Source organism: Schistocerca serialis, chromosome 6 (genome assembly GCF_023864345.2).
Source record: "Schistocerca serialis cubense isolate TAMUIC-IGC-003099 chromosome 6, iqSchSeri2.2, whole genome shotgun sequence".
Taxonomy (NCBI): domain Eukaryota; kingdom Metazoa; phylum Arthropoda; class Insecta; order Orthoptera; family Acrididae; genus Schistocerca; species Schistocerca serialis.
Window position 1 is genome coordinate 518,657,156 of NC_064643.1, and position 17,911 is coordinate 518,675,066.

Consider the following 17,911-nt stretch of genomic DNA (forward strand, 5'->3'; position numbering starts at 1 on the left):
CCTGCAATATTAATTAGTTACACATTGTCCCTATATAAATGTAATCCCAAAATTTCATTACTCTGTGTTAATTACTTTTTCGCGTTGTGATTTTTTCCGTCAGTGTTCTTACCATAGGGCACATTACTTTATAAAATACGACAGTAGCAACGCACCAGCCTGGTTTACGTTACTGTTTGTTGTGGAATCAAACTACTTCTCTTCATCTTTATACTAAGGAGGTTACCGTGGAATAAGTTGACTGTGTCATTAGGGGCCTCAAAGCCATTGTAATTGTTCATACAGATTCCCTAACCTTCAGAATCCAGTTGATCGACATCTGCTTTGTACTGCTCAAGCAGAACTGAGTGCCATCTATATGCTCACATCTAAGCCCTTCGCACAACGGGTAGACCGAGCACCATGCATGTGGGTGTAAAATCCTCAGCAAAACGTACTGTAAACGCCAAGGTCGCCACCAGGTTCCCATTCTGGAATAAATAATAAATAAGAAGACTGTTTTTAATTACTATTTTCAGACCCTAATGACGATGCCTATTTAGATATCAAAAGCAATATTTCAGCATGCTAATTATTTACTCTATAAAGGCCTCGTCATGCATTGTTCCTGGGTAGGGAAAACCAATTCCAGTGGAGCAAGGTAACTGATACGCCAGCTCACATGTGTTGAGTAAGAAGTCTTGCGCGTCTAGTGCTCAAGAGTACCCAGGAAGATGTGTGTTTCTCCGAGCGGTACCTTCTCGAGGGTGGCTCGCTCAACGAATGCTTGTACCAGCCAATGACTGCTCTCTATGTCACTTCGCGACAGTTTAGCTTTTACTGTCATTTTATAGTGGGCACGTCTTTGAAAAAGCAATTAATGTTCCAGATGAGCAGGAGACAGACCCTGTTTGCCTGTACGTCTTGAACTTAGCAATTAGTTTTTATAGCTAACAGGAGATACACGTAGGGCTGTGATTCACTGATGCCATTTTTGTCTGACTTTTTATTGTTACTAGGCGAGCAAGACCAGCTGGACCACTGATTCTCCTCTCATGGGTGTCAACGACTACGTCTTGCGGTATCCCGCCGACGAAATCCGAAGAGAAGCCTCCTAAGTGTTTATTCGCGACGGGATACAGCGTGTCTTAAAACCCCCGGCCAGCCTAGCTGGCCGCTTTCATCTCCTGTATCCACACTCGCGTCGTTTTTTAGCACGATCACAGCACCTACATTATACTTACAGTCACCTCATACACTATCCGATCGAAAGTAGGCGAGCCCCTATCTATGAACATTAATGTGGCGTGTGTCCGCCCTTCGCCTGTATGACTGACTCCGCTTTGCTGCGGAATCTTTCAAACAGATGCCTGAATATGTATGGAGTAATGGCTGCTCAGTCTTCTTTATGAGCCGAAACCACAGTAGCTAGTGATGGTGGACGACGGACCCTCAACTGAAGTGGAAACTCCGACTCATCCCAAAGATATTCCACTGGGTTCAGGTCGGAACCCTGGATAGGCCAGTCCATTTCAAGAATCTTATTGTGCACAACAGACACTGCTTAATGACAGGTTGCATTCTCATGGTGATAGAATTACAATCATCGTCTCCGAATTGCTAGTCTACGCAGTAGCAATTGCTGTAAAATGTGTCCAAATCCTTCTGCGATTAGTGTTTTTTGAGCACAAGAAGGGGACCACACGCTATTCTTAAAGAGTCCCCCTGTGTCATAAGGTACCTCCTCCATACTTGACTGTTGACGTCAAAAATGATAGCCAGTAGCCTTCTCAAGCATTCGCCAAACCCAAACCCTTCCATTTTGTTAACCACAGCTTCCAGCGTCATTAATTACCGCAAATCACTCGCCTCCAGTCATTCACTAACCAGTGGCGTCGCTTTGTGCGCCATCTCAAGCGCCACTTAGCATGTATTACACATCTGTGTGTGTGGTTTAGGAGGAGCTGTCGGAAGACTGAGCACCGTACTTTTCAGCACCTTACACACTGTCATGATGTTAGCTGGACTTCTGGTAGCACTCTGGAACTCACGAGTGATCCGTTCAGCATTCATGCGATATTTTACAGCCACAGTCTACAATGCTCGATGGTACATGTCGTTCAGCACATGAAGTCTGTTCTGCCTTGTCTTAGTTTGGCTGCGGTTGGTCCGTCGTGTTTTTCCTCTATAGTCACATCACCACATGTCGCTGATGGACTTGCTTCTCAGGTTGTTCGACGTCTCTGAGCTCTCGTAACCGATCCATCCTGTTTTACTGCTTCCTCCTGACAACACTCGCGGCCAACATTTATACTGCCAGATCCGCCTCTCGTGAAATCTAGTGGTCACTCCGCGTAACATGAGGACGAGCGGATACTTTTGATCAGGTGGTCTATATATGCTCTATTCTATTACAAGCGTGCTATCTAACTTACATCTCGGTACTATTATCACGATGTATCTGACCCGCATAGTCTCCTGAAGATGAAATCAGCGACGTGACCGAAACGTTGAATTTTTTAATGTCTGAGAAATGGCGTTTTAAACTGTTATATGAATGTGTGGTGTGTGTTCTTTCGGCCATTTCATGACTTGCGGAATCCGACGCTTGATATATATCATGTAAATTGAAAGTGGACCGTGGAGAAGGGAAAGGGAAGGAACGAATGATACCAGCTACATTGGGACTTTATACGAAATTAGCGGGGACCCGTGAATATTTGCGCCTGATTGGGACTCAAACCTGGAATCTCCTGCTTACTAGGAAGACGGATTAACCACTGCGCCACTTCGAGAGAGTGTTTATTGCAAATAAGCAGATTACTTCCGTGCGCTCCCCGTCCAGCACACAGTCCCGCCTAGCGCCATCTATCTGCAGTCCCCCTCCGTCTGCTGCATGATAGCGGGCCAGAGTGGCCGAGCGGTTGTAGGCGCTACAGTCTGGAACCGCGCGACCGCTACGGTTCCCGTAAATGTGCATCTGTTATGAGTCCAAAAGAACAGACATCACGCATTCATGTAACTGATTCACATCGATGGACATTGAATCCACAACCTCCAGTGCGGATATAGGAACCCAAAACTAGCGAGCATGGAGGACATGTTCGGGGACTGTAGGTAGGTGGGGATAGGTGGGAGTGTGGCTTAGCGAGTCTACGTGCCGAGACAGTCTACGCATTTCAGATAAACACTGTATCCAGTTGGCGCACTGGTTAACGCTACACCCTTGTAAGCAGAAATCCATGACTTCGAGCTCTGGTGTGGCACACATTTTAACTCCTCGCTGCTGATTCCGCATAAAGATCTGATAGGTCTGAAAGCATTAGTTCCTTTCCTTTCTCCTCCTTCCGCCTTCAGTTCACATAATTCTGGACAGTAAAACAAACCACATATTCAACTCACATCCTGACCACTTGATATAATTCGCTCTTCGTGTCTCTGGATCTCGTTTGCACCAATGAATCCACGGAGGTCATGAAACAAAGCTCCTCGTTCCGGCTCTGATGGTCCAATCCAGACAGACCGACAGTCGTGTCGTCCTCTGCCGTCATTTGAGGCAATAGCGAGGGGTGTGAAGTCGGCACACCGCTCTACCGGCCGTTTTGGCTTTCTAGATATCACTAGCGTGACTGGCGTCCCATAAGGGATTCAAACGCGGGTCCGTCGCACGGCACGCATTGCAGCCAGACACGCCGACCACCGAGCTTCGGAGGCGGACCGTGGAGGGCGTAGGCGGCCCATTCGGTCGCGGAGCAGATGGACCCGCGGCGGCGTCCAGGGACAGGCCACCCAGGCGGCCATCAGATACGGACGGCGACGGCGACGGCACTAAACCGGTTCGCACTTCACTCAAACGCGACGCACTTGTCTGGGGGACGCGCCGCCAGGCAGGCAGAGGCGGGGCGCGGCGGCGGTCCGATAGCGTCGCGCCCCGTCACGCGCCGGCCTTAACGAAGCCAGCGCCGCCGCGGACCTGCTACAGAGCGCCGAGATAGCGCCGACTTTGTGTCGTGTCAGACGTAAGGCGGACGCCGACAGTCACGGTGCACACTTTGCCGGAAAAATAGCCAACTAAGCATATTCAGTTCTGCACATCAAAGAGCACAAAATCACTGATGCAGTTAAAGCATGGATTGTGTACTGTCCTCTTGTCCACTTGTTTGACTGTTTTCTGATATTTAATAGCCACATGTCGTTACGTAAAAGAAGGTACGGTCTTCAATAAATATTCAGTCCAAATCAAGTTACAGACGGAAGAAAAAGTCCCGTAGTCCGCGTGACTTTACCATGTAATACGTGCAAAACAGTTCGACGGACAGAAGTTATACCACCATCTAATGCTATCTTTGAATGCTTTTTTCTGGTAGAACGGTCTATTGACACATAGTCAACATAGATTTAGAAAACATTGTTCTTGTGAAACACAAACAGCTCTTTAAAACGGAGTGTCGGGTGTTGTTAACAAGGGATTTCAGTTTCGATTCCGTATTTATAAATTTACGTAAGTCTTCTGATACCATGTTTCACAAAAAAAAGTACTCCGTCTTCAGGCCACGAGTGGCCTACCGGGACCATCCGACCGCCGCGTCATCCTCAGGGAGGATGTCTATAGGAGGGGCGTGGGGTCAGCACACCGCTCTCCCGGTCGATACGATGGTATTCTTGACCGAAGCTGCTACTATTCGGTCGAGTAGCTCCTCAATTGGCATCACGAAGCTCAGTGCACCCCGAAAATGGCAACAGCGCATGGCGGCTGGAGAGTCACCCCTCCAAGTGCCGGCCACACCCAACAGCGCTTACCTTCGGTAATCTCACGGGAACCGGTGTATCCACTGCGGCAAGGCCGTTGCCGTGTTTCACTAGTGACTTCTAATAAAATTATGTGCTTCTCAGCATCGACTCGGTTATGTGACTGGATTCGTGATTTCCTGTCAGAGAGTTCAAAGTTCGTAGTAATTGACGAAAAGTCATCTCGTAAAACAGAAGTGATTTCAGTCGTTCTGCAAGGTAGTGTTACAGGCTCTCTGCTGTTCCTCATCTGTATAAAAGATTTAGGAAACAATCTAAGCAACCGTCTTAAGTTGCCTGCAAATGATGCTGTCGTTAAATTCTAATAAAATCATCAGAAAATCAAAACCAATTGCAGAAAGATTTATAAAAGATATCTGTATGGTGTGACGGTTCGCAGCTGGCCCTAGACAATGAAAAGTGTGAGGTCATCCACATGAGTGCTAAAAGGAATCCTATAACTTCGCTTACACGATAAATCAATCAAATCTAAAGGCCCAGAATATAATTAAACACCTAGGAATTACAATATGGACAACTTAAATTTATAAGAACCCACAGAAAACGTTGGGGAAGACGAACCAAAGATTGTGTTTTATTGGCGAAGACAAAGAAAATGCAACAGATCTAATAAAGAGACTGCCGACACTATGCTTGTCCGACCTCTTTTGGAATACCACTGCGTCATAAAGGATTAATGGAATACATCTAGAATGTTAAAGAAAGACAGCACGTTTTGCATTATCGGGAAATAGGGGAAAGAGTATCACTGACGTGGTACAGGATTTGGGGTCGACATCATTAAGAGAAAGTAATTTCTTGTTGAGATGGAATCTTTGCACGAAATTTTCCAACTTTCTCCTCCGAATGAGTAAATATTTTTCTGACGCCGACCTACACAAGGAGAAACGATCATCATAACAAAATAAGGCAAGTCAGAGCTTGCACGGATTTATGCAGGTGTTTGTTTTTTTCAGTACGCTATTAGAGAGTGGAATAATAGAGTACTTCCAGATTGTATACCAGTCAGGTTCCTCTCACAGTATGCTGATACAATAGCTTCATATTTAGCAATTATATACAACCGCTCGCTCACATAAAGATCCGTACCAAAAGACTGGAAAATTGCTCTTGTATCATCAATACCTAAAAAGGGAAGTAGGAGTAATCCGTTGAATTACACGCCCATATCACTAACGTCGATTTGCAGTAGGGTTTTGGAACGTATACTGTATTCGAACATTATGAAGTACCTCGAAGAGAAGGATTTATTGACACATAGTCAGCACGGATTCCGAAATATCGTTCTTGCGAAACACAACTAGCTCTTTATACTCATGAAGTAAGGAGTGCTATCGACAGGGGATGTCAAATTGATTCCACATTTTTAGATTTCCGGAAGGCTTTCGACGTCGTTCCTCACAAGCGTCTTCTGACCAAAATTGTGCCACTGGATTGGTGATTTCTTGTCGGAAAGGTCCCAGTTCGTACTAATAGACGGAAAGTCATCGAGTAAAACAGAAGTAACATCCGGCGTTCCCCGAGGAAGTGTTATAGGTCCTCTATAGTTCCTGATCTATATTAACGATATAGGAAACAATCTTAGTAGCCGTCATAGATTGTTTGCAGATGCTACTGTCATTTACCATCTTGTAAAGCCATCAGATGGCCAAAACCAAACGCAAAATGATTTAGATAAGATATCTGTATGGTGCGAAAAGTGGTAGTTAACCCTGAATAAGGAGAAGTGTGAAGTTATTCATATGAGTACTAAAAGAAATCCCCTAGATTTCGATTACCTGGTAATTCACACAAATCCGAAGGCTGTAAATTCAACTAAATACTTAGGGATTACAATTACGAATAACGTAGATTGGAACAATCACATAGATAATGTCGTGGGTAGAGCAAACCAAAGACTGCGATTGATTGGCAGAACACTTAGAAGGTGCAGCAGGTCTGCTAAAGACACTTCCTACATCACGCTTGTCCACCCTATTCTGGAGTATTGCTATGCGGTGTGGGATCCGCATCAGATGGGACTGACGAATGACATCGAAAAAATACAAAGAAGGGCGGTTCGTTTTGTATTATGGCAAATTAGGAGAGATAGTGCCACAGACATTATACGTGAATTGGAATGGCAGTCATTAAAACAAAGGCGTGTTTCGCTGCGACGGAATCCTCTCATGAAATTTCAATCACGTTTGCTCCTCCGATTGCGTAAAAATTATGTTGGCACCCACCGACATAGGGAGAAATGATCATCACGATAAAGTGAGAGAAATCAGGGCTCGCATAGAAAAATGTAAATGTTCGTTTTTCCCGCGCACCGTTCGAGAGTGGAACGGTAGAAAGGCAGCTTGAAGGTGGTTCATTCAACCCTCTGCCAGGCACTTTATTGTGAATAGCAGAGGAATCATGTAGATGTAGAATTATTGTGAAGGTGGTTCGATCAATCCATTGCCAAGCATTTAAGTGTGATTTGCAGAGGATCTACGTAGATGTAGTTGTAGTTGATAAATGTTGGCTAGAATGGTCAACTTCCTACATGTGAACATACCTTGTCTTTCCACATTCAAATGAAAACTGCGTGATCTAAACTTCTATCTTGATAACTGCCGACTATCCCACAAATTAAATCCAAAACTGTCGATTATAGCTCAAGAAAGCAGTTAACTCAACTGAAAAACATTTCTGCTGGTAAACCTTTTGGGGTATGAGGTCGTGGTCCAAGAAACTCTTCTGTTTCTAACGTTTCGTTCAGACCTGCGCTGGTCATCTTCAGAGGCGTTAATCTTCCGTTAAGTCTAGTCGACTCAACGACGGAGCAACACCTCTGAAGATGTCCAGCGCAGTTCTGAACAAAAAATTAGGAACAGAAGGGTTTCGTGGAGACTATGGTCCGTTTATCTCGATAGGAAAACGTCAACCATCATTGGATTAAAGAATTATGTCCCCTTTTTCATGTACTGTATTACTATGTTGAAATAGGTGTTGACAGCTTGAATCTTTGCCGTTCCCACGTTACAGCAGTTTCCCCAAACTACGAAGGAAAGTTACTTGATTCCAAAACAGTCGTTTTTTTTTTTTCTTTTCAAACACAGACAAGATACCAGATACAAAGCACAAGATGCAAGACACGAGATACAAGGAACAAGAAGGTCTGAAACAGTGTCTTACAAATTTGTATACAATAACAACAATACACTAGCGACAGTTTCACGTTCTTTTAGACTCTGTTATCCTTAGTCTTATTGACACTTCTTATTTCAATATTAATATTACAAAGACTAATAAAAGCTTGTCTTATGGCACATGGTAATTATTCAGAATCGTAATCTCTATGTTTCCGGCGAAATAAAAGAGTGCTTGAAGCAGGAGTTAGTGAGCAAGAAAAATTTTCAAAATTTTTGAGTGCGCGTGTTGATGAGAATTTAAAGTGTAAACATATTTTAGAGCGTATTAAATTCAATACTACTACTCTCTGGCGCTTCGTATTATTGCAAGACTTACTTCGTATGTTTTCATTCAGTAACGTCATGTGGTATAGTATTCTATGATACCTCATATCTGAGAACTTCTTCGTAAAAAAAAAAAAAAAAAAAAAAAAAACCCTCAGGGAAATTGATATATTAAGTACCGCGTCGCAGAGATTTTCTGAAATGAAATTTGTTGTAGATATTTCAGAATAAGCAAAAGAAAAAATTACCTTCATTATAAGAATGAATTTTCACTCTGCAGCGTAAAGCGATTTTAGACTTCCCAGCAGTTTAAAACTGTGAGCTAGCTCTGGACCCAAACCTGTTACCCTTGCCTTTCTCGGGTAACTGCTCTAGCGACTCAGCTACATTTCTTTTTTTAAGAGTATATCCTTCAAATTGTTTACATTAAACAATGAATTAACAGTGATCATAAAGACTATAGGAATGAACATTTTCTTTCTACAGAAACATTTTTTTTCAACCATAATATGGTTTTAGTTATTCTTGCAGAATAGTTTCCATACGCTGCGTTATATGTTGTTTGAGCTGCTTTCAGATGTAAATTAGAGCAATTAAAGAGCAGAATTGTAACAACTGCTACATAATTTGAATTTTTTACTAAGCTAAGAATCTCAGTGTATCGCAAAAAAAATTATGTATATCAATGACTTGTTCGAAAGTTTTGTAGTTGACAGTGATATCTTCAGTTTCTGCTAATTAAAACTGTAAACATAACGAAATTAGACATGTGGTGCTAAAATATCATTTTGTTTCCTCGTGTTTAAAAGAATGGTTAACAAGCTTTTGAAATGTTGTGCTATAACAGAATACTGAAAATTAGAGGGATGGAATGTTAAACTTATGAACTACTGAATAGAACTGGAGAGAAATTTATGGTAACTTTGACACAAAGAAGAGATAGCTTGTGGGACCCATTCTGAGACATCAGGGAATCATCAGTTTAGCACTGGAGGAAAGATTATAGGGTAAAAACTGTAGAGTGTGACAAATAGAGGCGTACAGCAAGCACTTTCACGTGGGTATAGGTTGCGATAGCTACACAGAGATTCGTCTCTGAGGCTTTCAAAGGACAGTGTACCGTGAAGAGTTGCATCAAACCTATCTTCGGACTGAAGACCACAACAACAAAAGATTGGATTTAAAACTGCATTATTTCAATGGAAACTAGCCCATAAATTCCTGTAAATCAGTGCCCTTGAGTTTGATTGGACAAAATGTCACAGTGTCCTGTCCAACAAGACAGGCAGTTGCATTGCATTTAGTGTCAGGGAAAAATTTCCATTCTGGTCGCAAAATTTGGTTGACGTTTATCATATTTGTAACTATCTAAGCGCGACTCACGACACACCCTCACAGCCTTACTCTCGCCAGTACCTCATCTCCTACTTTGTAAACTTTCCCGAAGCTCTCCTGCTTGCGGGACTAGTGTAGCTAGCAGAAGGCTATTTCGGGGACATAGCTTTGCTACAGCCTAACTGATTGTTTCCAGAATGAATTTCTGCCGAGCGTCCGCTGACTTGAAATTTCCTGCCTAATTGAAAATGTGTGCCGGAACGGGACTTGCAACTGGGACAACTTGCTGGTGATTCGTGCGCGCATAGCTCAGTCAGTGGAGCACTTTCCGCTAAATGCAGACTGGTCCCAGGCTCGAGTCGCAGCCCAACAACTCAAACTGATTTCAGCTCAGAAACAGGTGAATAACGCTGGTACCAAAACCTTGACTTTTATATCCCACCTGGGAGGCGGCGCGTGGGTAGGAACGGGAAAAGGTAATACGAGTCGGTACTGCAAGAACGTGGTTTACTGGTGCAAAAAGAAGGTGATAAACGATTACATAACTTTGTAAGTAGGTGCGATGCTGAAGCGAAGTGTCCTGCCTGGGTGCACCTGATCAAATGGGGTGAAACTCGAGTGGAGCTCGTAGAGCTCTCCCGCTACGGCTAGAGTGCGCTGTCGTCGGTGGCTCGTAGTGCCAACTTGAGAAACTATTTCGTGGTATCGTTGCTATCGATACCACATTGACCTCTTATTCATTGCTGTTAAATTTCTGACAGATTGCGGACCTAATCTGAAACTAAGCTGATAAAGTTTCTTCTGGGCGTCTCCTTCTCTTACATAGCATCATTTTTATTTAGGAACTAGTATCTTATCCAGTGTTACATACTTACAGAATGAATGTTCACTCTTTAGCGAAGTGTACACTGATTTGAAACTTCTTGTCATATTAAAACTGTGTTACGTGCTTGTTTGTACTGTTAAACTAAATAAACAGCAATCCTATAACTTGATTTGTTCCGTGGCATTACGTTTTAGCGTTAAAACGATGTAGAACACAAGTAACTAAAAAGGAAGCATTTTTGTCATCAGACCTTCCAATGTATTGATGATGTCGTACAACGTTTCCTATCTTGTGCTGATCTTTTCACCTCGAGCACCCAACATTCGGTATTTATATTCTGTTCTTTGTCAGCCGCTACAATTCATCTTTTTCAATCATCCTTGCAGCGCCAAGGTCAACAATCCTTGTCTTCCAGTAACGTGTCCTACAGGATGCGGTGAAAACAAGATTCAGCGAGTTTTCCAGTGTTTTATAGCGCGCGTACGCTCCAGTGACGCCGCTATACGAATAGTATTACGGTGCAAAGCCTAACTGTCTCTAGAAAAATTCGTCAAACAAACACTGTCCAATGAAGTTTTCAGCAACTTGCTGATGTTTCCAGTTCACAAGCTACCCAGTATATCAGCACGGAACCTCCAATGTGGAGGCGAGAGGAAATATGGAGGGGATGCGTCTACAAATGTAGGAGATACATTTTTGGTTAAGTAAAGGTTGTAAACAGGCTTTAAGATCACAGCTCGAGGCACGCAAAACATGAAACAGAAATAAATCCGAAAAACTGCGTCGTGCAGTACTAACAACTAAAAATGAAGTATCATATTTACTTAGACATAAAACCATGAGAACCGTCAAATATTTGGAACAGAAGATTGTATAAAACATTTAAAACGTATCTAAATTTGATATTAACGCCAAAATCTATGCGTCGATAAGGAAAGTTGCAGAGAACCTTCTGAATATTTCAAGAAATTTCTAATCTACACTGAACTCAGGCAAAACGTCGCACTGAAAATTCATATAAACACCAGTGTTGAAACATCCCCTTAGAAAAATTAATGAATTACTGTACTGGTTAAACCCTTACGTTATTTGATTTTCAAACAGCTGAGCAAAACTGAACGTACTCAGACATTACTCTTTTTACTTATTCTGATCAACACTAAACTGACACACAATATCGTTAGCGCAACGCAATCTGACTTTCAAAAATCCCTACAAAAAAATAGCCCTGACTAACAATAACCTATACCTTTCACGAATCACTTACCTTACAAAAATCTTCGTTACTCGAACTACTGCTATACAGCGAGCGCCACTACTACCAGCTAAATAAAAGATTTTGATAGAGAATAAACAGTGTATTTACCTTCATAATGTTGAAAAGTCATTATTTATATATATATATATATATATATATATATATATATATATATATATATATATATTTCTGCAATCTCTCTCCCCACATCCACCACTGTTGGCGGCTCACCTCCAACTGCGCAACGCTACGCCCTGTTCACATCCAGCTGCCCAACACCAGCCACAGACTGCACACAGCACAGCCAGTGGTTTTCATACAGAGCGCTACGTGACCTTACCAACATAAAAACCTAAACACCCTACTTACAGTGTAATTTCACAAGTACCAAATGGATAAGCATAGTTAGAAAAATTAAAAGTCTAAAGAATAACAATACATCTTTTGAGAAAGTTGTTGCAGAACTCCTGAAGCCGTCTGGCCAAAAAACCATTAAAGAACTTAGATTGGTCATGCAAAACATTTCGCAAATTGAGAAAATTCCTTGATTACCTGAAAGCTGCGTTTATACGTTGACTACGTAAACAGGAAGACAAAACTGATATCAACAACTACAGAACGACTTTCCTACTCTGTGTCACATACAAAGTTCTATATCGATGTCTCCAGAACCGAACATAGTAACTACTTCACCGCAAAATTCGCTAAGATAAAGAAAATTTCAGATGTTAGTCCAAATTTTATTTCTGTAACAACCTAAATGAGTCAAAAAATTTATAATTAGAAAGTACTTAGCATTTATGTAGATTTTTAAAAATCTTCTGTTGTCGATCCAGACGTTGTTTCCAAATGGTAGCGTAATTCGTTTTATTGCTTGATTATTAAGTTTCACTATTGTCTTTTCGATGTAGGCATATTATTTTGCTTTAATCTAGTTACAATTGACGTTTAGACCCACTTTCAAACTTGCCCGTTTACGAATCTTCCTGACAGATTAAAGCTGCCACACTCCGATTACGAACCTCCATTAGTAACGGAAGTTCATCTACACTAGAGGCAAAAGTACAATGGCGTCCGCATAACGAAAATTATCCCATGGTAATACGCCGAGCGGTTATATGCGCTTCGGTCTGGAACCGCGCGACTACTACGATCGCAGGTTCCAATCCTGCCTCGGGTATGGATGTGTGTGATGTCCTTAGGTTAGTTATGTTTAAGCAGTTCTAAGTTCTAGGGGATGATGACGTCAGATGTTAGGTCCCATAGTGCTGAGAGCCATTTGAACCATTTTAATGCGCGTCCTTTTCGTCCAGTTTACGGTTCCGAGAACTAGGACTGCTGAGAATAAATTCGATGAAATAGAATGTTGTTGCCTGACTCCTCTTCCAATTCTGGATTTCTCCAAATCGTGATGAAGTCTAATGGAAGCTATAACACTGACGTATATATTTTTCAGGAAGTAGAAGGCACTACAATGGAATCCGCAAAGCCATATTCTTAATTTCTTTTCTTCGGCTGCGATCGTCGTTCCCCGATCGAAAACAAAGCTATCAATACACCACAGCAGTTACTGCACCATGTATCCAAAGCGCAGTGACACCCATCTTATCACACAGTAAGGTGGCTGTGCAGAAAATTAAAATTCATCTTCGCAGAAATCGTTTATGAAAAAAAAATTAAATAGCAATGCTGAGGCCGTAAAACATGTAACGAATAGTTTGTTTTGTGTTTCAGACCTCTGAACTAGCAAGTTCATGTTACCATATTTTCTGTCACTAAAAGGAGCTCCTCATGTTTGTCATTTTAGGTATACAGAGACTACAGAAGAGAATGGCTTTTAGAAACAGAATATATGTCTTTCTTTGAAGATCCATAAAAATTGCTGAATAGAAAGGAGATATTACTGAAATGTGATTAGCTACTCATGAGGATTAAGGCTACTGCTACGTAAATCACGCTTTGTGTTCTTGTGACTTAAAGGCGATTTAATCATGAATCAATATTTTGTGATCGGCTCTCTCAGGTGATTGCGGTTGGAGTAGGGTGCTGGTCGGGCAGAATATCGATTGAATCGAATAGATAAACGATTCTCGTACCACACTCGAAATATAAGTAGAAGACAGGGTAAAGTATGTTTCACATTTGCGTTGATAGCCATATTTTCCCTCTGCACTATCCTCTGGTTAGCATCAAGCAACGCTAGACTGCTTACTACTCCAAGTCTCAGTCGCTGTTTTAGTGGCAAGCAGTCACTGAGTAATGAATGGTAACGCCGTTCGCTTTACGTCCCTCTAAAGAACTTGTGTTAATTTTTGTTACTCGTACCAGTCCAGCTGCGAGAGAGTCTCTGCTGAGGTGAGGCAGTCTGACGATCCAGTAGAAGCAGAAGACAGGCCAGAGGAAATGGCGCCAAGTAGCACGTCGGACAACTGTCAGCAGTAGAAATATGGCTCGATCCAGATGTTTCCGTTCGAAGACCGTACCGTTTAGAACCGGTATGCCAATGAGACAAAAATCGCAGCCAGTACTGAGACAATCATACCACCTACGAACTAGGTTGAAGATAGCAGTTTGATAAAACAACGTGTCCTGCTGCTTAAAGAAGTCCGTGATTGCTTGCTGCACATCCTCGTCCTATAGCAATCGTCGACCCTTCAAGGCGTTTTAGTTAAGTAATACAAGAGGTGATAGTCGCATAGGGAGAGATCAGTATTATTGGACCGGTGCCCAAGTGTTTCTCACTTGAGTTGGCGTAACTTGTGCGGTACGACATTTGCAATATGGGGACATGCGTTATCATGAAGCAGCAGCACCCATTCCACAAGTGTGATTTTCGACAAACGTGCTGCTCTATACTAATTTCTCATCGCTGTTTTTCCTTCGGCAGCCAAGACAAGAATAACAGCACGTTGGTCCTATTTGGACGTATTTGGTAATAACGTCGCCATAGTTTACGTTCCGCATTTACCGCACATACGTCGGAAAGTTCAGTGTTACATTACTCCTTTGCCAACATGTCGGTGCTTATATACGGGCATCGGAGTCACGCTACGTTGCGTATGCTTTGCAGCAATGTTCAGTTTACACGTCAAAGGATCAATCACGGAAATAAATAAAAAAAGATACAAGAGTGGGATCAAAATTCAAGATAAAAGGACATCAATTGTAAGATTCACTGACTGCTATCGTCAGTGAAAGTGAAGAATTACAGTATCTGTCGAAGGGAATGTATATCTGAGAATATAATGTGATTTGAGAGTAAATTGAATAAAAACTAGAGTAATAAAAAAATAAGAAATGAAAACTGCGAGAAATTCAGCATCAGAATAGACGATCGCGACATAAGTTTAAGAATTCTGTTACCTTGGAAGCAAAATAATCCATGACGGACGAAGAAAGGAAAACATTAAAATCCGTCTAGCCCAGGGAAAAAGGGTCAAGAGAAGTCTACCGGTATCAAACATAGGCTTAATTTGAGGAAGAAATATCTGAGAATGTACGTTTGGAGCTCAACATTGTGTGGTAGTGAATCATGGACAGCGGAAAAATCGGAACAGAAGAAAGTCGAAGATTTCAGATGTGGTGCTGCAGATGAATGATGAAAATTTCGTGGAGTGATAGGGTAAGGAATGAGGAGGGTCTTCCCAGAATCGGCGAGGAAAGGAATATATGAAAAACACTGACAAGAAGAACCGGCAGGATGATATGACATGTGATAAGACACCAGGGAAACGCCTCCGTATTATTAGAGGGAGCTGTAGAGGGTAAAAACAGTAGAGGGAGACAGAGATTTGTATGCACCCAACAAACAATTGAGGATATAGAGTGCAAGTGCTAGTCTGAGATGAAGAGGTTAGTGCAAAAGAGGAATCTGGTGAGCATCAAACCAGAAGACTGGGAAAAAAGGATAAACGACCCGTCAATAACGGGGTCCACAGATTTCGGATCAGTGAAAGGGTAGGTGGGGAAATCGGCTCTGTCTTTCTTTCTTTTCGCTAAGCGTACCATTGCAGCATTTGCCTCAAGCTATTTAGGTAAACGATGAGTGACCTAAATCGGTTTGACCAGGTAAGAGTTTGAATCGCTGTCGCCAAAGACGCGAGTCCCGTACACTAGCCATTTCCCTCTGGTTGGCTGGTACTGTCCAATGATGGCGTCCGGTGATGACCGAGACAACAGAGTGATCTGCCTTCGGTCACGACTCAAGCTGGCAGCCTACTCCAGTAACGTTTTCCTCTTGAAGGCAGTCACTGTGTACAGGTTGCCCTGAAAAATGTCGAGAGACTTCCTGACACCAAAACGAGAAAAAAGTCTAGTAAACAATGGCTGTAAAGCGCATACCTTAAGAGTATGAGCACTTTTTCATCCTCTGCTATGATACACATCTCTTCTACTGCAACCTCTACACTTTTCGTATTTTGGGGAAAGGTAGTGTGGATCAGAACAAGAAACAAAATGTGTAGTAAACATGCGCCTTAAATTGCATGTCTTAAGAGCTATGGGCACTTGTTCAGTAAAAGACACGTGTTTCACACTAGCGAAGATGAACAAGTGCTCATACTTCTTGAGGTACATATTTTCTAGACCAAGTTTAACAGTATTTTTATACTTGTTTCTGTGAAAGCGACTTTGACACTGCAGTTGGTCGATACTTTTTGGGACACCTGTAGTTATGTTGGACCCACTGTTGATGTTTTGCAAATGCGTACTTGCCTTCCAGTTCGGTATCTGGTTGTTTCTCGTGCTCCACTAGACGTATTTTAGTACGTCACCCAATCACATCGGTGTATACGTATTCGCACTTACAATTGGCTTCATAGTCCCTATGCACCTGCAGCTTGTTCACCGCATCAGAAATGGAGCAGAGCACATTTTTGTTTTCTCTATGCTTCGATACATCAGCTTGATGGTCACACTGCAGAGGCTTAATCCCACACATTCACCCTTCATGCAAAACGATAGAACGACGATGTGCTGCTGTTAAGTTTCCTGCTCCCGGTTGCTATAGTTTTTTGCTGGCACATCGTCGTGCATTGTTCTTCTGTCGGAGCCATTTGATCTGAAAGCAGAAACTGACAACGGTCGCAGAAGCATACGATTACACAGCACATGTGTAGTTTGCAAGGCCCGGGGAAGGAACAGTGACAAGATGAAGTTTTGAATTGGGAGTAGTGAGAATGGCAAAGATAGCTCAGTTGTAAAGGTTTGTAACCAAAGGACACGGGCATTTGCCTTCGTATGATTTCTGACAATTCAAACCTGCCTCTAATGAACTACTAATCGGGAGAGTAAACCCAATTCACCTCATCACAAAGTATTCCATGCAACGAGGAAGTCTAGCTACAGGTACACACCTTCGTGGCTGCCACCTGAGTGAGACAAACGACGCTAAAAGTAAGATGTTTTGATTTATGACTCATTAGGCTGAACGCAACATGCTGAGAGTTTCCGCTTTGTGGCTAAATGTGGAGTCAGTGCCTACAGGTCGTAATTGCATTACCCTGTGATTAATACGCTTGCCCTTTTGTAAAACGAAGCCTTCCTGGCTATAGGTACGTTTACTTATCTGCTTCATTAACGGAGACGAATTATCTTCGTCTGTTAATCAGCGCCTCTGATTTACCAGTTCCTGCTTTCACGTGTTGCAACTACGAAATGTGTAACTCGAATTAATGGCACCAACAATATGCGACGGTTAGTAATTAAGCTCTGGGCCTCATTTCCTTGACATATTCAACTCCGGAAAAGAAACGAACCTGGATCGCCAAATATTTTCATCTGCTTTAGGCAAAATTCTTCTGTGAACGTATCGAAATTTTAACGAAGGCAACCTGTCATTGAGATTGAATCGTTACACACCGAGAAGAACTTCACTCGGATCAATTCTGACATGCACTTTCTATCAATTAAGTCTAACGATACTGCCTGTAACGCGGTTTACGAGCTTTGTGAATCATTTGAAAAATAAACGTCGTCAACATGAAACCTTGGAGGGATTACGCAGATTGCGGTTTCATATTTTATTTTATCAGCAATTACTGGTGAGACGGACTACACAACAGGTCCAGTGCTGAGGACTATTACAATGCTGAAAGCTCCTGACAAACTAAGACTGTGTACCAGGCCATGACTCAATGTCAGACACTATTGTTGTTTAAGTGAAGCGCTCCTACATGTCTTGCTTGGCCTCCAGATACACAAATAAAGGCAGTTCTACTTATTAGGTTGTCTTTCCATTGAAGGCGTCACTTCCAAAAATTA